The 22,368-nt window shown below is 46.2% G+C and overlaps 1 protein-coding gene across 1 annotated transcript in view; it reads left to right on the top strand.

Annotated features, from left to right (window-relative positions):
* Positions 1 to 632: 632 nt before the first annotated feature.
* Positions 633 to 22,368, top strand: part of LOC139369528 (zinc finger protein 831) — a 78,715-nt gene continuing 56,979 nt past the window's right edge. The window contains exons 1-2 of the mRNA XM_071108769.1: positions 633 to 743; positions 988 to 1,111. The gene's annotated coding sequence lies outside the window, so the exon portion shown is untranslated. The remainder of the gene's footprint in view (positions 744 to 987; positions 1,112 to 22,368) is intronic.

Here is a 22,368-nt window from a genome sequence, read left to right as displayed (position 1 = left end):
TCGCTGTTAATTATCTATGCATAGTCACTTCACCCCTACCTATATGTACAAATTACCTTATTAACTAACCTGTATCCTCTCACGTTGACTCGGTACCAGTACGCCCTGTATACAGCCTTGTTATTGTTATTTTATTGTGCTACTTTTTATTTACATTTTTACTTTAGTTTATTTAGTAAATATTTAATATAAAAACTCTATTTCTTGAACTGCATTGTTGGTTAAGGGCTTGTAAGTAAGCATATCACTGTTGTATTCGGCGAATGTGACAAATAAACTTAATTTGATTATGCCTGGCGAAAACCAAACTGCGCAATGTCCACAATGTCATAACGCAGGAGGTGTGTGGTAAAGATTTTGATGTCAATTTTAATATGATAGTTGGGACTTGAATTCACACCCGATTCAAATATTATTTAGAGTTTTTCTTTAAAGAGTTAATTCAAACAGGATTTAAAGACCCTTTAAGTGTTGTTTTTAAAGTTTGATCTTTCTGATAGCTTGTTGTTGCACCATGTGCAGCTTGCAACACCCACACATCTGAGCTCTCACTTCCTGCATGTGGCTTCCCACATGATTTACAGCAGAATCTCTGCCAACTGCCATTGCATAGAACACAGTCTAATACACAGCACAACTAGGCAGTTTGACGTAATTTACCTATCTATCACTGTAGCCACTGCAAGAAAGCGTTTCCAACTAACGGCTCTGCTTGTAAGAGATACAGGATAATCTTTGGAAAAGTAAGAAAATAAATACTATTTAATATATGAAGTGTGCCAAAATAGGTTGTATATTTGTTCATATAATTTGATGTGCCACTTTACTAGAAAGTGTGGTTCTTAACTACAGTACTACATTATAATTGCAGTGGTTGTAAAGAAATTACAGTATAATCTTTGACAAAATGCAAATAAATGCTGTGTAATATATGAAGTTCGCTTGAAATCCATGTGTTCATGATTCCATCTTCTGCCCAAACTCCAGAGCGGACGGAGATTGTTGGTTACCATGCCAACACTAACCGTGGTTCCTCGGAGCAGCAGGCTGTTGTCGTGGAGACCAGAATCTAACAAGAGGCTTCAACCACCCAGGGAGAATAATATGAAAAGTAACTGTCCTGTATGTCTCTCTCTGTCTCTCTCCATCTCTCTCTGTCTTTCTCCATCTCTCTCTCTCCTCATCTCTCTCTGTCTTTCTCCATCTCTCTGTGTCTCTCTGTGTCTCTCTCTCTCCTCATCTCTCTCTGTCTTTCTCCATCTCTCTGTGTCTCTCTCTCTCTCCATCTCTCTCTGTCTTTCTCCATCTCTCTGTGTCTCTCTGTGTCTCTCTCTCTCCCTCTCCATCTCTCTCTGTCTTTCTCCATCTCTCTGTGTCTCTCTGTGTCTCTCTCTCTCCTCATCTCTCTCTGTCTTTCTCCATCTCTCTGTCTCTCTCTCTCTCTCTCTCTCCATCTCTCTCTGTCTTTCTTCATCTCTCTGTGTCTTTCTCCATCTCTCTGTGTCTCTCTCTGTCTTTCTCCATCTCTCTGTCTCTCTCTGTCCCCCTATGTCTCTCTCTGTCTTTCTCCATCTCTCTGTCTCTCTCTGTCCCCCTATGTCTCTCTCTTTCTCTCCCCACCTCTCTGTCTCTCTCCATCTCTCTGTGTCTCTCTCCATCTCTGTGTCTCTCTCCACCTCTCTGTCTCTCCCCATCTCTCTGTGTCTCTCAATTCAATTCAAGGGGCTTTATTGGCATGGTAAACATGTGTTAACATTGCCAAAGCAAGTGAGGTAGATAATATACAAAAGTGAAATAAACAATACAAATTAACAGTAAACATTACACATACAGAAGTTTCAAAACAATAAAGACATTACAAATGTCATATTATATATATACAGTGTTTTAACAATGTACAAATGGTTAAAGGACACAAGATAAACTAAATAAGCATAAATATGGGTTGTATTTACAATGGTGTTTGTTCTTCACTGGTTGCCCTTTTCTCGTGGCAACAGGTCACAAATCTTGCTGCTGTGATGGCACACTGTGGAATTTCACCCAGTAGATATGGGAGTTTATCAAAATTGGATTTGTTTTCGAATTCTTTGTGGATCTGTGTAATCAGAGGGAAATATGTCTCTCTAATATGGCCATACATTAGGCAGGAGGTTAGGAAGTGCAGCTCAGTTTCCACCTCATTTTGTGGGCAGTGAGCACATAGCCTGTCTTCTCTTGAGAGTCATGTCTGCCTACGGCAGCCTTTCTCAATAGCAAGGCTATGCTCACTGAGTCTGTACATAGTCAAAGCTTTCCTTAAGTTTGGGTCAGTCATAGTGGTCAGGTATTCTGCTGCTGTGTACTCTCTGTTTAGGGCCAAATAGCATTCAATTTTGCTCTGTTTTTTGTTAATTCTTTCCAATGTGTCAAGTAATTATCGTTTTGTTTTCTCATGATTTGGTTGGGTCTAATTGTGCTGCTGTCCTGGGGCTCTGTGGGGTGTGTTTGTGTTTGTGAACAGAGCCCCAGGACCAGCTTGCTTAGGGGACTCTTCTCCAGGTTCATCTCTCTGTAGGTGATGGCTTTGTTATGGAAGGTTTGGGAATCGCTTCCTTTTAGGTGGTTGCAGAATTTAACGGCTCTTTTCTGGATTTTGATAATTAGTGGGTATCGGCCTAATTCTGCTCTGCATGCAATATTTGGTGTTGTATCTTGTACACTGAGGATATTTTTGCAGAATTCTGCATGCAGAGTCTCAATTTGGTGTTCGTCCCATTTTGTGAAGTCTTGGTTGGTGAGCGGACCCCAGACCTCACAACCATAATGGGCTCTATGACTGATTCAAGTATTTTTAGCCAAATCCTAATTGGTATGTTGAAATTTATGTTCCTTTTGATGGCATAGAATGCCCTTCTTGCCTTGTCTCTCAGATCGTTCACAGCTTTGTGGAAGTTACCTATGGCGCTGATGTTTAGGCCAAGGTATGTATAGTTTTTTGTGTGCTCTAGGGCAACAGTGTCTAGATGGAATTTGTATTTGTGGTCCTGGTGACTGGACCTTTTTTGGAACACCATTATTTTGGTCTTACTGAGATTTTCTATCAGGGCCCAGGTCTGACAGAATCTGTGCAGAAGATCTAGGTGCTGCTGTAGGCCCTCCTTGGTTGGTGACAGAAGCACCAGATCATCAGCAAACAATAGACATTTGACTTCGGATTCTAGTAGGGTGAGGTCGGGTGCTGCAGACTTTTCTAGTGCCCGCGCCAATTCGTTGATATATATGTTGAAGAGGGTGGGGCTTAAGCTGCATCCCTGTCTCACCCCATGACCCTGTGTGAAGAAATGTGTGTGTTTTTTGCCAATTTTAACCGCACACTTGTTGTTTGTGTACATGGATTTTATAATGTCGTATGTTTTACCCCCAACACCACTTTCCATCAATTTGTATAGCAGACCCTCATGCCAAATTGAGTCGAAGGCTTTTTTGAAATCAACAAAGCATGAGAAGACTTTGCCTTTGTTTTGGTTTGTTTGGTTGTCAATTAGGGTGTGCAGGGTGAATACATGGTCTGTTGTACGGTAATTTGGTAAAAAGCCAATTTGACATTTGCTCAGTACATTGTTTTCATTGAGGAAATGTACGAGTCTGCTGTTAATGATAATGCAGAGGATTTTCCCAAGGTTACTGTTGACGCATATTCCCCGGTAGTTATTGGGGTCAAATTTGTCTCCACTTTTGTGGATTGTGGTGATCAGTCCTTGGTTCCAAATATTGGGGAAGATGCCAGAGCTAAGGATGATGTTAAAGAGTTTTAGTATAGCCAATTGGAATTTGTTGTCTGTATGTTTGATCATTTTATTGAGGATACCATCAACACCACAGGCCTTTTTGGGTTGGAGGGTTTTTATTTTGTCCTGTAACTCATTCAAGGTAATTGGAGAATCCAGTGGGTTCTGGTAGTCTTTAATAGTTGATTCTAAGATCTGTATTTGATCATGTATATGTTTTTGCTGTTTATTATTTGTTATAGAGCCAAAAATATTGGAGAAGTGGTTTAACCATACATCTCCATTTTGGATGTCTGGATGTCTCTCTCCATCTCTTTGTGTCTCTCTCCATCTCTCTGTGTCTCTCCCCGTCTCTCTGTGTCTCTCTCCATCTCTCTGTGTCTCTCTCCATCTATCTGTGTCTCTCTCCATCTCTCTCTCTTCTAAAAAGATAACAATGAGTCATCCAATGGTCAAATGTAATGTAGTAGTCTAGGATGGGTCATAAAATAACATGAAAATTAAATGGATCATCATTAGACAGTTGGTTCCTGTGGACAGACAAGGACAGAGAGAGAGAGCGAGTTAACATGTAGAATCATTAGACAGTTGGTTCCTGTGGACAGACAAGGACAGAGAGAGAGAAAGGGAGAGAGAAAAAGTTAGAGACAGTTAACATGTAGGCTCATTCGGGCGGCAGGTAGGCTCATGGTTAGAGCTTTGGGCCAGTAACCGCAAAGTTGCTAGATTGAATCACCAAGCTGACAAGGTAAATTGTTTTCATTCTGCCCCAAACAAGGCAGTTAACCCACTGTTCCTAGGCTGTCATTGAAAATAAGAAATTGTTTTTAACTGACTTGCCTAGTTACATAATGGTTAAATACAATTATACAGTTGGGGGGGGGGTTGAAGAGGGAGGGGAGGAAGAATTATACTGAGTAACTATATAAACATGTAAAGTGTTGGTCTTATGTTTCATGAGCTGAAATAAAAGATCCCAGAAATGTTCCATATACACAAAAAGCTTATTTCACTCAAATTTTGTGCACAAATTTGTTTACAACCCTGTTAGTGAGCATTTCTCCTTTGCCAAGATCATCCATCCACCTGACAGGTACGGCATATCAAGAAGCTGATTAAACAGCATGATCATTCCCCAGGTGCACCTTGTGCTGGGGACAACATGTGCTGGGGACAACATCTAACATGTGCAGTTTTGTCACACAACCCAATGCCACGGATGTCTCAAGTTGAGGGAGCGTACAACTGGCACTTTGACTACAGGAATGTCCACCAGAGCTGTTGCCAGAGAATTTAATGTTCATTTCTCTGCCATAAGCCGCCTCCAAATTCCTTTTTGAGAATTTGGCAATATGTCCAACCGGCCTCAAAACTGCATATCACGTGTAAACACACCAGCTCAGGACCTCTACATCCGGCTTCTTCACCTGCGGGATCATCTGAGACCAGCCACTTGGACAGCTGATGAAACTGTGAAACACATACACAACCGAAGAATTTCTGCACAAACTGTCAAAAACCGCCTCAGAGAAGCTCATCTGCGTGCTCGTTGTCCTAACCAGAATATTAACCTGACTGCAGTTTGGTGTCTTAACCGACTTCAGTGGGCTTTGGTGGCTGGAGTCTTTGACAATTTTTAGAGCCTTTCTCTGACACCGCCTGGTATAGAGGTCCTGGATGGCAGGAAGCTTGGCCCCAGTGATGTACTGGACCGTACGCACTACCCTCTGTAGAGCCTTGCGGTCGGAGACCGAGCAGCTGCCATACCAGGCAGTGATGCAACCCGTCAGGATGCTCTCGATGGTGCAGCTGTAAAACCTTTTGAGGATTTGAGGACCCATGCCAAATCTTTTCAGTCTCCTGAGGGGGAATAGATTTTGTCACGACTGTCTTGGTGTTCTTGGACCATGTTAGTTTGTTGTTGGTGTGGACGCCAAGGAACTTGAAGCTCTCAACCTGCTCCACTACAGCCCCGTCTGGCACGTTCGTCGTAACGAGGAGAGCAAGGCGCAGCGTGATTGGAATACATTCTTCTTTTCTTAACCTCTCTGAACCACCCATCCCGGATCCGGTATAATTGTCATCAGCAACGCTGAATAGCATAGCGCCACAGTCAAATAATATTCATATTCATGAAATCAGAAGTGCAATATTGCAAAACACAGCTTAGCCTTTTGTTAAAACGAAGAACACTAAAAAACTAACAAAACAACAAAACGAATGTGAAGCTATAAACAACTAGTGCTGACATGCAACTACAGATAGACAATAACCCACAAAACCCAAATGGAAAATGGCAACCTAAATAGGATCCCAAATCAGAGACAACGATAAACAGCTGTCTCTGATTGGGAACCAATTCAGGCCACCTTAGACCTACATTTACCTAGACTATACCAAAACCCCATACATATACAAAAAACCCTAGACAAGACAAAAACATACATACCACCCTCGTCACACCCTGACCTAACCAAAAATAATAAAGAAAACATAGATAACTTAGGCCCCGGGGTGGGGACCCTCGCTGCGTGGATCATTGCCGGATGTTCTGGACTGGGGACCTTCGCTGGAGACCCCGGACTGGGGACCGTCGCTGGAGACCCCGGACTGGGGACCGTCGCTGGAGACCCTGGACTGGGGACCATCGCTGGAGACCCCGGACTGGGGACCGTCGCTGGAGACCCCGGACTGGGGACCGTCGCTGGAGACCCTGGACTGGAGACTGTCGCTGGAGACCCCGGACTGGGGACCGTCATTGGAGGCCAAACTGTTGGAGGTTCTGGACTGTGGCCCATCGTTGGAGCTTCTGGACTGTGGCCCGTCGTTCTGGTGTGTGAACTGTCGCCGGACGCTCTGGACTGGGTACTGTCACCAGATGCTCTGGACTGGGTACTGTTGCCGGACGTTCTGGACTGCTGAGGCGCAGTGTAGGCCTGGTGTGTGATGCCGGAACTGGTGGTACCAGGCTGGGGACACGTACCTCAGGGCGAGTGCCGGGAGGAGGAACAGGATACACTGGACCGTGGAGACGCACGCATTGGAGATCCAGAACATAGAGCTGGCTCAATTCGTCCTGGCTGGATGCCCATGCCTTTTTTTCTTGGGGCTGCCTCTCGGACTTCCGTGCTAGCTGTGTACCCTCATATCATCGCCGTTCCTCTATTCTCCGGTATTTCTCCTCCTTAGAACGGCGATACTCCCCAGGCTGCGTCCAGGGTCCTGCTCCATCTAGTATTTCCTCTCATGTCCAGGATTCTTTCCTTCCAAAATCTCTTCCCAAGTCCATAACGTCTGCTCCTCCTTTACTCGCTGCTTGGTCCTGTTAAGGTGGGTTATTTTGTCACGTTCGTCATATTGATGAGACGCAGCGTGATAAGCATACATGCTTATTTTAATGAAGGAAAAAACACTAAACAAACTAACAAAGAAACAAAATGAACGTGAAGCTATATAACAACGAGTGCTGACATGCAACTACACATAGACACTCACAAAACTGCTGTTTATCATTGTCTCTGATTGGGGATCCTATTTAGGTTGCCATTTTCCATTTTGGTTTTGTGGGTTATTGTCTATGTGTAGTTGCATGTCAGCACTTGTTGTTATATAGCTTCACGTTTGTTTTGTTTCTTTCAATGTGGATAGGGGGGTGTTCCCTCTGCTGTTTCCTGAAGTCCACAATCATCTCCTTTGTTTTGTTGACGTTGAGTGAGAGGTTGTTTTCCTGACACCACTCTCCCAGTGCCCTCACCTCCTTTCTGTAGGCTGTCTTGTCGTTGTTGGTGATCAGGCCCACTACTGTTGTGTCGTCTGCAAACTTGATGATTGAGTTGGAGGCGTGCATGGCCACACAGTCGTGGGTGAACAGGGAGTACAGGAGAGGGCTGAGCACACACCCTTGTGGGGCCCCAGTGTTGAGGGTCAGCGAAGTGGAGATGTTGTTTCCTATCTTCACCACCTGGGGGGCGGCCCGTCAGGAAGTCCAGGATCCAGTTGCACAGGGCGGGGTTGAGACCCAGGGCCTCCAGCTTGATGATGAGCTTGGAGGGTACTATGGTGTTGAATGCTGAGTTGTAGTCAGTGAACAGCATTCTTACATAGGTATTATTTTTGTCCAGATGGGATAGGGCAGTGCAATGGCGATTGCGTCATCTGTAGACCTGTTGGGGCAGTAAACAAACTGAAGTGGGATTAGGGTGGCTGGTAAAGTGGCGGTGATATGATCCTTGATTAGCCTCTCAAAGTACTGTACAAAGTCATGATGACAGAAGTGAGTTCTACGGGGCAGTAGTCATTTAGTTCAGTTATCTTTGCCTTCTGGGGTACAGGAACAATGGTATCCATCTTGAAGCATATGGGGACAAGATACTGGGATAGGGAGAGATTAAATATGTCTGTTAACATACCAGACAGCTGGTCTGCATGCTCTGAGGATGCGGCTAGGGATGTAGTCCGGGCCAGCAGCCTTGCGAGGGTTAACACGTTTAAATGTTTTACCCACATCAGCCACTGAGAAGGAGAGGGGGAGGGGCCGCAGACTTTGTTAGCGATCCGCGACGGTGGCACTGTATTATCCTCAAAGCGGGGCAAAGAAGGTGTTTAGTTTGTCTGTAAGCGTGACATCGGTGTCCGTAATGTGCCTGTTTTTGTTTTTATAGTCCATGATTTCCTGTAGACCCTGCCACATACGTCTCGTGTCTGAGCCTTTGAATTGCGACTCCACCTTGTCCCTGTACTGGCATTTTGCTTGTTTGATTGCCTTGCTTGTTTGATTACCTTGGAGGGAATAACTACACGTTATATTCAGCCGCATCTCCAGACCTCTTTCCATGGTTAAATGCGATGGTTCACACTTTCAGTTTTGCGCGAATGCCGCCATCCATCCACAGTTTCTGGTTAGGGTAAGTTTTAAGTCACAGTGGGTACAACATCTCTAATGCAATTTATAAACTCACAGAGTCAGCGTATAGATCAATGTCGTTCTCTGAGACTGCTTGATCAAAACAATCTTGGAGTGTGGCAGCCGATTGGTCAGACCAGCGTTCATTGGCCACTGGTACATCCTGTTTGAGTTTCTGCCTATAGGACGGTAGGAGCAAGATGGCGTCGTGGTCAGATTTGCCGAAGAGAGGGCGGGGGAGGGCTTTGTATGCATCACTTAAGTTAGAGTAGTAGCGGTTGAGAGTATTAGCCCTATATGCTGATAGAATTTAGGTAACATTCATCTGCAATTTGCTTTGTTAAAATCCCCAGCTACAATAAATGCAGCCTCCGGGTATATATTTTCCAGTTTACGTAGAGTCCAGTGAAGTTCCTTGAGGGCCGTCTTGGTGTTCGCTTGATGGGGGATGTACTCAGTGGTGACTATAACTGATGAGAATTCTCTTGGTAGGTAGAATGGCCGGCATTTGATTGTAAGGAATTCTAGTTCGGGAGCAGAAGGACTTGAGTTCCTGTATGTTATGATTAAACCACGAGTCTTTAATCATGAAGCATAAGCCCCCACCTTTCCTCTTCCCAGAGAGGTGTTTATCTCTGTCGGCACAATGCATGGAGAAGCCCGGTGGCTGAACCGATTCCGACAACATATCGCGAGAGAGCCATGTTTCCATGAAACAGAGAATGTTACAATCTCGGAAGTCTCTCTGGAAGGCAACCCTTGCTCGTCTACCTTGTTGTCAAGAGACTGGATATTGGTGAGTAGTATACTTGGGAGTGGTGAGCAATGTGCCCGTTTTCGAAGCCAGACCAGAAGACCGCTCCGCCTGCCCCTTCTGCATCACCGTTGTTTTCAGTCAGCTGCTGGGATTAGATCCATTGTCCTGGGTGTTGGTCCGAACAGAGGATCCGCTTCGGGAAAGTCGTATTCCTTGTGGTAATGTTGGTAAGTTGACGTTGCTCTTATATCCAATAGTTCCTCCCGGCTGAATGTAATAAGACTTCAGATTTCCTGGGGTAACAATGTAAGAAATAGTACATAAAAAACAAAAATACTGCATAGTTTCCTAGGAACTCGATAGAACGCTGATAGAAATGAGGTAAAACTGATTCAAGTTTCCCTGTATTAAAGTCCCCGGCCACTCGGAGCGCCGGCTCTGAATGAGCATTTTCCTGTTTGTTTATGACCGTTTACAGCTCATTGAGTGTGGTTTAAGTGATATCGTGCACCATTTGTGGTTTACAAATATACATAGGCCACCGCCCCGTGTCTTACCAGAGGCTGCTGTTCTATCCTGCCGATAGAGTGTATAACCCGCCAGCCGACAGCTTTTAATGTCCCATTGCTATACGTGCTTTCAGTTTGTCCCATTTGTTTCCAGTGATTGAACGTTGGCTAACAGTACAGATGGCAAAGGCAGATTAGCCACTCGTCGCCTGATCCTCACAAGGCACCCCGATCTCTTTCCGCAAAATCTCAGTTTCTTTCTCCAGCGAATGACGTGGATGAGGGCCTGTTTGGGTGTTTGGAGTAAATCCTTCTCGTCCGACTCATTAAAGAAAAATGATTTGTCCAATTCGAGGTGAGTAATTGCTGTTCTGATGTCCAGAAGCTCCTTTCGGTCATAAGAGACAGTAGCAGAAACATTATGTACAAAATGAGTTACAAACAATGCGAAAAACAAACAAAATAGTATTTTTGGTTATTTATAGGCAGCAGAGAGGTCAGATGATAGGCAGGGGAGAGGTCAGATGATAGGCAGGGGAGAGGTCAGGTGATAGGCAGGGGAGAGGTCAGGTGATAGGCAGCAGATAGGTCAGATGATAGGCAGGGGAGAGGTCAGGTGATAGGCAGCAGAGAGGTCAGATGATAGGCAGGGGAGAGGTCAGGTGATAGGCAGGGGAGAGGTCAGGTGATAGGCAGTGGAGAGGTCAGGTGATAAGCAGTGGAGAGGTCAGGTGATGGTCAGGTGATAGGCAGTGGAGAGCTCAGGTGATAGACAGTGGAGAGGTCAGGTGATAAGCAGTGGAGAGGTCAGGTGATGGTCAGGTGATAGGCAGAGGAGAGGTCAGGTGATAGGCAGTGGAGAGGTCAGGTGATAGGCAGTGGAGAGGTCAGGTGATAAGCAGTGGAGAGGTCAGGTGATGGTCAGGTGATAGGCAGGGGAGAGGTCAGGTGATAGGCAGTGGAGAGGTCAGGTGATAGGCAGTGGAGAGGTCAAGTGATAAGCAGTGGAGAGGTCAGGTGATGGTCAGGTGATAGGCAGTGGAGAGATCAGGTGATAGACAGTGGAGAGATCAGGTGATAAGCAGTGGAGAGGTCAGGTGATGGTCAGGCGATAGGCAGTGGAGAGGTCAGGTGACAGGCAGTGGAGAGGTCAGGTGATGGTCAGGTGATAGGCAGGGGAGAGGTCAGGTGATAGGTAGCATAGAGGTCAGGTGATAGACAGTGGAGATGTCAGGTGATAAGCAGGGGAGAGGTCAGGTGATGGTCAGGTGATAGGCAGTGGAGAGGTCAGGTGTTAGGCAGTGGAGAGGTCAGGTGATGGACAGGGGAGAGGTCAGGTGATAGACAGGGGAGAGGTCAGGTGTTAGGCAGGGGAGAGTTAAGGTGACAGGCAGTGGAGAGGTCAGGTGATGGTCAGGTGATGGTCAGGTGATGGTCAGGTGATAGACAGGGGAGAGGTCAGGTGATAGACAGGGGAGAGGTCAGGTGATAGACAGGGGAGAGGTCAGGTGATAGACAGGGGAGAGGTCAGGTGTTAGGCAGGGGAGAGGTCAGGTGACAGGCAGTGGAGAGGTCAGGTGATGGTCAGGTGATGGTCAGGTGATAGGCAGGGGAGAGGTCAGGTGATAGGCAGCAGATAGGTCAGATGATAGGCAGGGGAGAGGTCAGGTGATAGGCAGCGGAGAGGTCAGATGATAGGCAGGGGAGAGGTCAGGTGATAGGCAGGGGAGAGGTCAGGTGATAGGCAGTGGAGAGGTCAGGTGATAGGCAGTGGAGAGGTCAGGTGATAGGCAGTGGAGAGGTCAGGTGATGGTCAGGTGATGGTCAGGTGATAGGCAGTGGAGAGATCAGGTGATAGACAGTGGAGAGGTCAGGTGATAAGCAGTGGAGAGGTCAGGTGATGGTCAGGTGATAGGCAGAGGAGAGGTCAGGTGATAGGCAGTGGAGAGGTCAGGTGATAGGCAGTGGAGAGGTCAGGTGATAAGCAGTGGAGAGGTCAGGTGATGGTCAGGTGATGGTCAGGTGATAGGCAGAGGAGAGGTCAGGTGATAGGCAGTGGAGAGGTCAGGTGATAGGCAGTGGAGAGGTCAGGTGATAAGCAGTGGAGAGGTCAGGTGATGGTCAGGTGATGGTCAGGTGATAGGCAGGGGAGAGGTCAGGTGATAGGCAGTGGAGAGGTCAGGTGATAGGCAGTGGAGAGGTCAGGTGATAGGCAGTGGAGAGGTCAGGTGATAAGCAGTGGAGAGGTCAGGTAATGGTCAGGTGATAGGCAGGGGAGAGGTCAGGTGATAGGCAGTGGAGAGGTCAGGTAATAGGCAGTGGAGAGGTCAGGTGATAAGCAGTGGAGAGGTCAGGTGATGGTCAGGTGATAGGCAGTGGAGAGATCAGGTGATAGACAGTGGAGAGGTCAGGTGATAAGCAGTGGAGAGGTCAGGTGATGGTCAGGCGATTGGCAGTGGAGAGGTCAGGTGACAGGCAGTGGAGAGGTCAGGTGATGGTCAGGTGATGGTCAGGTGATGGTCAGGTGATAGGCAGGGGAGAGGTCAGGTGATAGGCAGCAGAGAGGTCAGGTGATAGACAGCGGAGAGGTCAGGTGATAGACAGTGGAGAGGTCAGGTGATAGACAGGGGAGAGGTCAGGTGATAGGTAGCATAGAGGTCAGGTGATAGACAGTGGAGATGTCAGGTGATAAGCAGGGGAGAGGTCAGGTGATGGTCAGGTGATAGGCAGTGGAGAGGTCAGGTGTTAGGCAGTGGAGAGGTCAGGTGATGGACAGGGGAGAGGTCAGGTGATAGACAGGGGAGAGGTCAGGTGTTAGGCAGGGGAGAGTTAAGGTGACAGGCAGTGGAGAGGTCAGGTGATGGTCAGGTGATGGTCAGGTGATGGTCAGGTGATGGTCAGGTGATAGACAGGGGAGAGGTCAGGTGATAGACAGGGGAGAGGTCAGGTGATAGACAGGGGAGAGGTCAGGTGTTAGGCAGGGGAGAGGTCAGGTGACAGGCAGTGGAGAGGTCAGGTGATGGTCAAGTGATAGACAGTGGAGAGGTCAGGTGATAGGAAGTGGAGAGGTCAGGTGATAGACAGCAGATAGCACTGTTTTCAAGTGAGTACAAAATCCTAATCGAGGCTGTAAACAGCCCTGAATGTTGGGCATCTGTTCAACAATGTTGAACGTTTCATTCCATTTGGATCAGTAGTGGGTATACTCTGGACATTTTATAAGGTTTAGAAAGACACAGAAGCAGGCCAGTCTGGCTGTATTTTATCTTCTGATATTGAGATGTGCTGCCTGTTGCAGATCATCATGCTCTCAAGTCCTCCTATAATAATATGGCCACATACAGTCGGAAGTTTAAATTTAAACTCAGTTTTTCACAATTCCTGACATTTAATCCTAGTAAAAATTCCCTGTCTTAGGTCAGTTAGGATCACCAATTCATTTTAAGAATGTGAAATGTAGAGAGAAATAGTAGAGAGAATGATTTATTTCAGCTTTTATTTATTTCGTCACATTCCCAGTGGTTCAGAAGTTTACATACACTCAATTAGTATTTGGTAGCATTGCCTTAAAATTGTTTAACTTGGGTCAAACGTTTTGTTTAGTTTTTTTCTGAAGTCTTGGCTGATTTCTTTTGATTTTCCCATGATGTCAGGCAAAGATGCACTGAGTTTAAAGGTAGGCCTTGAAATACATCCACAGGTACACCTCCAATTGACTCAAATGATGTCAATTAGCCTATCAGAAGCTTCTAAAGCCATGGAGTGGTTGAAGTGGATTGGTTGAAAAACTAGTTTTAATGACTCCAACCTAAGTGTACGTAAACTTCCCACTTCAACTGTAGGTCTATGATCCCAGCAGGCCCAGTTATTCAGGAAAGCTTATGCTCCCAGCAGGCCCAGTTATTCAGGAAAGGTTATGCTCCCAGCAGGCCCAGTTATTCAGGAAAGCTTATGCTCCCAACAGGCCCAGTTATTCAGGAAAGCTTATGCTCCCAACAGGCCCAGTTATTCAGGAAAGCTTATGCTCCCAACAGGCCCAGTTATTCAGGAAATATTATGCTCCCAACAGGCCCAGTTATTCAGGAAAGCTTATGCTCCCAGCAGGCCCAGTTATTCAGGAAAGCTTATGTTCCCAGAAGGCCCAGTTATTCAGGAAAGATTATGCTCTCAGCAGGCCAAGTTATTCAGGAAAGCTTATGCTCCCAGCAGAACCAGTTATTCAGGAAAGATTATGCTCCCAGCAGGCCCAGTTATTCAGGAAAGCTTATGCTCCCAGCAGAACCAGTTATTCAGGAAATCTTATGTTCCCAGCAGGCCCAGTTATTCAGGAAAGATTATGCTCTCAGCAGGCCCAGTTATTCAGGAAAGCTTATGCTCCCAGCAGAACCAGTTATTCAGGAAAGCTTATGCTCCCAGCAGGCCCAGTTATTCAGGAAAGCTTATGCTCCCAGCAGGCCCAGTTATTCAGGAAATCTTATGTTCCCAGCAGGCCCAGTTATTCAGGAAAGATTATGCTCCCAGCAGGCCCAGTTATTCAGGAAAGCTTATGTTCCCAGCAGGCCCAGTTATTCAGGAAAGCTTATGCTCCCAGCAGAACCAGTTATTCAGGAATTATTATGCTCCCAGCAGGCCCAGTTATTCAGGAAATCTTATGCTCCCAGCAGGCCCAGTTATTCAGGAAAGCTTATGCTCCCAGCAGGCCCAGTTATTCAGGAAAGATTATGCTCCCAGCAGGCCCAGTTATTCAGGAAAGCTTATGCTCCCAGCAGGCCCAGTTATTCAGGAAATCTTATGTTCCCAGCAGGCCCAGTTATTCAGGAAAGATTATGCTCCCAGCAGGCCCAGTTATTCAGGAAAGCTTATGCTCCCAGCAGGCCCAGTTATTCAGGAAAGCTTATGCTCCCAGCAGGCCCAGTTATTCAGGAAAGCTTATGTTCCCAGCAGGCCCAGTTATTCAGGAAAGATTATGCTCTCAGCAGGCCCAGTTATTCAGGAAAGCTTATGCTCCCAGCAGAACCAGTTATTCAGGAAAGCTTATGCTCCCAGCAGGCCCAGTTATTCAGGAAAGCTTATGCTCCCAGCAGGCCCAGTTATTCAGGAAATCTTATGTTCCCAGCAGGCCCAGTTATTCAGGAAAGATTATGCTCCCAGCAGGCCCAGTTATTCAGGAAAGCTTATGTTCCCAGCAGGCCCAGTTATTCAGGAAAGCTTATGCTCCCAGCAGAACCAGTTATTCAGGAAATCTTATGCTCCCAGCAGGCCCAGTTATTCAGGAAAGCTTATGCTCCCTGCAGGCCCAGTTATTCAGGAAAGATTATGCTCCCAGCAGGCCCAGTTATTCAGGAAAGCTTACGCTCCCAGCAGGCCCAGTTATTCAGGAAATCTTATGTTCCCAGCAGGCCCAGTTATTCAGGAAAGATTATGCTCCCAGCAGGCCCATTTATTCAGGAAAGCTTATGCTCCCAGCAGGCCCAGTTATTCAGGAAAGCTTATGCTCCCAGCAGGCCCAGTTATTCAGGAAATCGTATGCTCCCAAAAGGCCCAGTTTTCAGGAAAGCTTATGCTCCCAGCAGGCCCAGTTATTCAGGAAATCTTATGCTCCCAGCAGGCCCAGTTATTCAGGAAAGCTTATGCTCCCAGCAGGCCCAGTTATTCAGGAAATCTCATGCTCCCAGCAGGCCCAGTTATTCAGGAAATCGTATGCTCCCAAAAGGCCCAGTTTTCAGGAAAGCTTATGCTCCCAGCAGGCCCAGTTATTCAGGAAATCTTATGTTCCCAGCAGGCCCAGTTATTCAGGAAAGATTATGCTCGCAGCAGACCCAGTTATTCAGGAAAGCTTATGTTCCCAGCAGGCCCAGTTATTCAGGAAAGCTTATGCTCCCAGCAGGCCCAGTTATTCAGGAAATCTTATGCTCCCAGCAGGCCCAGTTATTCAGGAAAGCTTATGCTCCCAGCAGGCCCAGTTATTCAGGAAAGATTATGCTCCCAGCAGGCCCAGTTATTCAGGAAAGCTTATGTTCCCAGCAGGCCCAGTTATTCAGGAAAGCTTATGCTCCCAGCAGGCCCAGTTATTCAGGAAATCTTATGCTCCCAGCAGGCCCAGTTATTCAGGAAAGCTCATGCTCCCAGCAGGCCCAGTTATTCAGGAAATCGTATGCTCCCAAAAGGCCCAGTTTTCAGGAAAGCTTATGCTCCCAGCAGGCCCAGTTATTCAGGAAATCTTATGCTCCCAGCAGGCCCAGTTATTCAGGAAAGCTTATGCTCCCAGCAGGCCCAGTTATTCAGGCAATCTCATGCTCCCAGCAGGCCCAGTTATTCAGGAAATTGTATGCTCCCAAAAGGCCCAGTTTTCAGGAAAGCTTATGCTCCCAGCAGGCCCAGTTATTCAGGAAATCTTATGCTCCCAGCAGGCCCAGTTATTCAGGAAATCATATGCTCCCAGCAGGCCCAGTTATTCAGGAAAGCTTATGCTCCCAGCAGGCCCAGTTATTCAGGAAATCTCATGCTCCCAGCAGGCCCAGTTATTCAGGAAATCGTATGCTCCCAAAAGGCCCAGTTTTCAGGAAAGCTTATGCTCCCAGCAGGCCCAGTTATTCAGGAAATCTTATGCTCCCAGCAGGCCCAGTTATTCAGGAAATCTTATGCTCCCAGCAGGCCCAGTTTTTCAGGAAATCTTATGCTCCCAGCAGGCCCAGTTATTCAGGAAATCTTATGCTCCCAGCAGAACCAGTTATTCAGGAAATCTTATGCTCCCAGCAGGCCCAGTTATTCAGAAAATCTTATGCTCCCAGCAGGCCCAGTTATTCAGGAAAGCTTATGCTCCCAGCAGGCCCAGTTATTCAGGAAATCTCATGCTCCCAGCAGGTCCAGTTATTCAGGAAATCTTATGCTCCCAGCAGGCCCAGTTATTCAGGAAAGCTTATGCTCCCAGCAGGCCCAGTTATTCAGGAAAGATTATGCTCCCAGCAGGCCCAGTTATTCAGGAAATCTTATGCTCCCAGCAGGCCCAGTTATTCAGGAAAGCTTATGCTCCCAACAGGCCCAGTTATTCAGGAAAGATTATGCTCCCAGCAGGCCCAGTTATTCAGGAAATCTTATGCTCCCAGCAGGCCCAGTTATTCAGGAAAGCTTATGCTCCCAACAGGCCCAGTTATTCAGGAAAGCTTATGCTCCCAGCAGGCCCAGTTATTCAGGAAAGATTATGCTCCCAGCAGGCCCAGTTATTCAGGAAAGCTTATGCTCCCAGCAGGCCCAGTTATTCAGGAAAGATTGTGCGCTCTGCCGCCGATCCAAGTGGCTATTCCTCACTCACCTAGAACCATAATGCTTCAATATAGCCTAAATATTAGTCATTTTACTTTTAAAATGTATTACTTGTTATATGTGGCATAACCAGCCTCAACCAATCACAATGTTTTAATCTGATTATGCTACCTGAGCATGTTTGTCCACTCCACTCTGATATATTTCCAGCATCTGAACTGTGCGCAGGCCATTTGAGGAATGGAAAGAGAAAAGTTTAATGACATTCAGAGATGGTCAAGTACAGCCTTCGATACTGGGTACAGGGTAGGGAGGAATGTATTTTGTCTTTATCAAGATTGACATAGTCTATTTGATTGTGGTGTTGAAAACGCAAACTCTGATGGTGATGTTTCCGAAGTTGGTAATCCATATACAGTGTTGCTTATTGTTTGTGTGTGGTGCATTGGTACAGAAACCTGTTTGTGGAAAATTAGTTGCATATATTTTATATAATTACAAACATAGAATCAACATTTTTAAAATCGGTTGTCTCACTAGCTGATCATCATTGTCTTACAGCCCCCTCTGATTGTAGTGTAATGATATGGAAAAAAACATATTTAAATATACTTAAGTCATACTTCATTCATATATTTTAATATATTTAACTATGTTTGTGATAAATATACTTCATGATGACAGAAGTGAGTTCTATGGGGCGGTAGTCATTTAGTCCAGTTATCTTTGCATTCTTGGGTATAGGAACAATGGTGGCCATCTTGAAGCATGTGGGGACAGTAGACTGGGATAGGGAGAGATTGAATATGTCCCTAAACACACCAGTCAGCTGGTCTATGCATGCTATATTGAATGAATATAGTAAATTATAATGAAAGCATATGAAATTGAAATACACTTTTAAGGAGTGTGTTTAAGTGTAATGATAGTTAACATATAGTATACTTAAAAATTGAGAAACTATTAATTTAAAGGACACTTTTAATAATTGTGTTGATAGTATATTTATAGTATACTTAAGATATACTAGAAAAGTACAACTCATATTTGAAGTATATTATTTGAATTTGTCGTATATTTAAGTTTACTTTAGCATACTTGTTTTCCCTTGGGAAGGGTCGTCCTTGGAGGCCAGCGAACCCTCAACCTTTTGGCTCTGCTTTGCATCGAGTGGTGACGTCAATATTCCCCTTTATAATAATATTGCTTTACAGGGAAGGTACAGCTATTGTTATTTGTGGGGGAATGTGTGCTATTTGTTTACAGTGAAAAGGGATGATCAAAAATATGTTTTACATTGGGGAGGGGGGTGCATTCTCTATGACACTGTGAGTTGGACCCCCCAGATACATGCTGTCACTGTTACTCTAGCATGCAGATATTCCCTGTTTCTGCAGTGTCCTCCCGTCATATTTCTGTTTCTGCAGTGTCCTCCCGTCATATTTCTGTTTCTGCAGTGTCCTCCCTTCATATTTCTGTTTCTGCAGTGTCCTCCCGTCATATTTCCTGTTTCTGCAGTGTCCTCCCATCATATTTCCTGTTTCTGCAGTGTCCTCCCGTCATATTTCTGTTTCTGCAGTGTCCTCCCGTCATATTCCCTGTTTCTGCAGTGTCCTCCCGTAATATTCCCTGTTTCTGCAGTGTCCTCCCGTCATATTCCCTGTTTCTGCAGTGTCCTCCCGTAATATTCCCTGTTTCTGCAGTGTCCTCCCGTCATATTCCCTGTTTCTGCAGTGTCCTCCCGTCATATTCCCTGTTTCTGCAGTGTCCTCCCGTCATATTCCCTGTTTCTGCAGTGTCCTCCCGTCATATTTCCTGTTTCTGCAGTGTCCTCCCGTCATATTCCCTGTTTCTGCAGTGTCCTCCCGTCATATTCCCTGTTTCTGCAGTGTCCTCCCGTCATATTCCCTGTTTCTGCAGTGTCCTCCCGTCATATTCCCTGTTTCTGCAGTGTCCTCCCGTAATATTCCCTATTTCTGCAGTGTCCTCCAGTCATATTCCCTGTTTCTGCAGTGTCCTCCCGTCATATTCCCTGTTTCTGCAGTGTCCACCCATCATTTTCCCTGTTTCTGCAGTGTCCACCCATCATATTCCCTGTTTCTGCAGTGTCCACCCATCATATTCCCTGTTTCTGCAGTGTCCTCCCGTCATATTCCCTGTTTCTGCAGTGTCCTCCTGTCATATTTCCTGTTTCTGCAGTGTCCACCCATCATATTCCCTATTTCTGCAGTGTCCTCCCGTCATATTCCCTGTTTCTGCAGTGTCCTCCCGTCATATTCCCTGTTTCTGCAGTGTCCTCCCGTCATATTCCCTGTTTCTGCAGTGTCCTCCCGTCATATTCCCTGTTTCTGCAGTGTCCTCCCGTCATATTCCCTGTTTCTGCAGTGTCCTCCCGTCATATTTCTGTTTCTGCAGTGTCCTCCCGTCATATTTCTGTTTCTGCAGTGTCCTCCCATCATATTCCCTGTTTCTGCAGTGTCCTCCCGTCATATTCCCTGTTTCTGCAGTGTCCTCCCGTCATATTCCCTGTTTCTGCAGTGTCCTCCCGTCATATTCCCTGTTTCTGCAGTGTCCTCCCGTCATATTCCCTGTTTCTGCAGTGTCCTCCCGTCATATTTCCTGTTTCTGCAGTGTCCTCCCGTCATATTCCCTGTTTCTGCAGTGTCCTCCCGTCATATTCCCTTTTTCTGCAGTGTCCTCCCGTCATATTCCCTGTTTCTGCAGTGTCCTCCCGTCATATTCCCTGTTTCTGCAGTGTCCTCCCGTAATATTCCCTATTTCTGCAGTGTCCTCCAGTCATATTCCCTGTTTCTGCAGTGTCCTCCCGTCATATTCCCTGTTTCTGCAGTGTCCTCCCATCATTTTCCCTGTTTCTGCAGTGTCCTCCCGTCATATTCCCTGTTTCTGCAGTGTCCTCCCGTCATATTCCCTGTTTCTGCAGTGTCCTCCCGTCATATTCCCTGTTTCTGCAGTGTCCTCCCGTCATATTTCTGTTTCTGCAGTGTCCTCCCGTCATATTTCTGTTTCTGCAGTGTCCTCCCATCATATTTCCTGTTTCTGCAGTGTCCTCCCGTCATATTCCCTGTTTCTGCAGTGTCCTCCCGTCATATTCCCTGCAATGTGAAAAGGAATAGTGATGTTTCAGAGAGAACTGTTGTTTATCAGAGAGAGAGGGGGCAGCAGATTGCTCTGCCCACTCAGTCACACACACACACACACACACACACACACATACACACACACACACAGACTGCCTCCTGCCCACAAAGTCACACATCAGCCGGCCAGGCAGATGGAGGTTTGCACGCGTTGGACAACGTGGTGCACGGTGTGTGCGTGTCACTTCAAGCTTAATAACTTACATTTTGAGCTATTGTTCTTTTTGTCTGGAATGGCATAACATTAGGGAGCAGAGGTATTCCTCATAGCCTTGACGACACACCACAGGATGCTGCTAAAGGGAGGACGGCTCACACCATGTGTTTGATGTATTTGATACCATTCCACTATTCTGCTCCATCTATTACCACGAGATTATCCTCCCCAAGAGAGGGAGAGAGGGAGAGAGGGAGAGAGGGAGGAGGGAGAGATGCAGAGGGAGAGATGGAGAGAGGGAGGAGGGAGAGAGGGAGGAGGGAGAGAGGGAGGAGGGAGAGTGCAAGAGAGGGCGAGAGAGGGATAGTGGGTGTGTGAGAGAGGGAGAGGGAGGAGGTAGAGAGGGAGAGGGCGAGAAAGGGAGAGTGAGAGGGAGAATGTATTATGGAGGTAGAGCAGGCTGGAACAGGACAGGTACTGAGTCATTGTAGAGTTATATAGAGGTAGATACTGTAGAATGAGGTAGAGGTAGAGTTATATAGAGGTAGATACTGTAGAATGAGGTAGAGTTATATAGAGGTAGATACTGTAGAATGAGTTAGAGGTAGAGTTATATAGAGGTAAATACTGTAGAATGAGTTAGAGGTAGAGTTATATAGAGGTAGATACTGTTGAATGAGGTAGAGTTATATAGAGGTAGATATTGTAGAATGAGGTAGAGTTGTATAGAGGTACCTACTGTAGAATGAGGTAGAGATGGAGTTATATAGAGGTAGATACTGTAGAATGAGTTAGAGGTAGAGCTATATAGAAGTAGATACTGTAGAATGAGGTAGAGGTAGATACTGTAGAATGAGGTAGATATAGAGTTATATAGAAGTAGATACTGTAGAATGAGGTAGAGGTAGATACTGTAGAATGAGTTGGCTACAGTTAAAGGTAAGCCGAGGTTGGCTGAGATGGCTGGGGGGGATGTAGCTACAGTTAAAGATAAGCCGAGGTTGGCTGAGATGGCTGGGGAGGATGTAGCTACAGTTAAAGGTAAGCCGAGGTTGGCTGGGAGGGATGTAGCTAAAGTTAAAGATAAGCCGAGGTTGGCTGAGATGGCTGGGGAGGATGTAGCTACAGTTAAAGGTAAGCCGAGGTTGGCTGGGAGGGATGTAGCTAAAGTTAAAGATAAGCCGAGGTTGGCTGAGATGGCTGGGAGGGATGTAGCTACAGTTAAAGGTAAACATACCCCAGAGCCTGTCACTTTACTCTACTCTGCACTTCCTCATTTTGTCAGGGTTGTTGTTGACATTTTCACTTTTGCAATCTTTCTGTCTTTTAAAATCTCTTCTGCCTTTCATACTCTACCTGTCTATCTATGTTTCACGCTACTAGACTGTTTCTCCTCTCCTGATTCTCAGCATATTGTCAACTTCTGCTCTGAAACTCTTTATCGAACAGTGCTATCATACTATCCCCCCACCCTTCCGCTCTCTCTTTTTCTGCCTCTCTCTCTCTCTCTCTCTCTCTTGCACACTGCCTACTCCTCTCTCTCTCTCTCTCTCTCTCTCTCCTTGTTCTCTAATTTGCATTAGCACTGCTGGCTACAGGCTGTGTGTTTCCTCATCTCAGTAGCAGTTCCTCAGTTAGACCTGATCAAACAGACTACAGAGAGGAGCACAACAGAACCAGTTTGTCTCTAATACCTGTTCTAACAAACTACAGAGATGTGCAGAACAGAACAGCACAGAACAGATCAGCTCCTCTGAAAAGCACCATCACTGGAGAGAGAGAGCTAGCTCTGGAGGAAGATCTGTTGATACAGAACCCTGGACTGATACCTTCACCTAGCTCTGGAGGAAG

Source organism: Oncorhynchus clarkii, chromosome 17 (genome assembly GCF_045791955.1).
Source record: "Oncorhynchus clarkii lewisi isolate Uvic-CL-2024 chromosome 17, UVic_Ocla_1.0, whole genome shotgun sequence".
Taxonomy (NCBI): Eukaryota; Metazoa; Chordata; class Actinopteri; order Salmoniformes; family Salmonidae; genus Oncorhynchus; species Oncorhynchus clarkii.
Note: the sequence above shows the minus strand (reverse complement) of the source record. Positions and strands in the feature narration are given on the sequence as shown.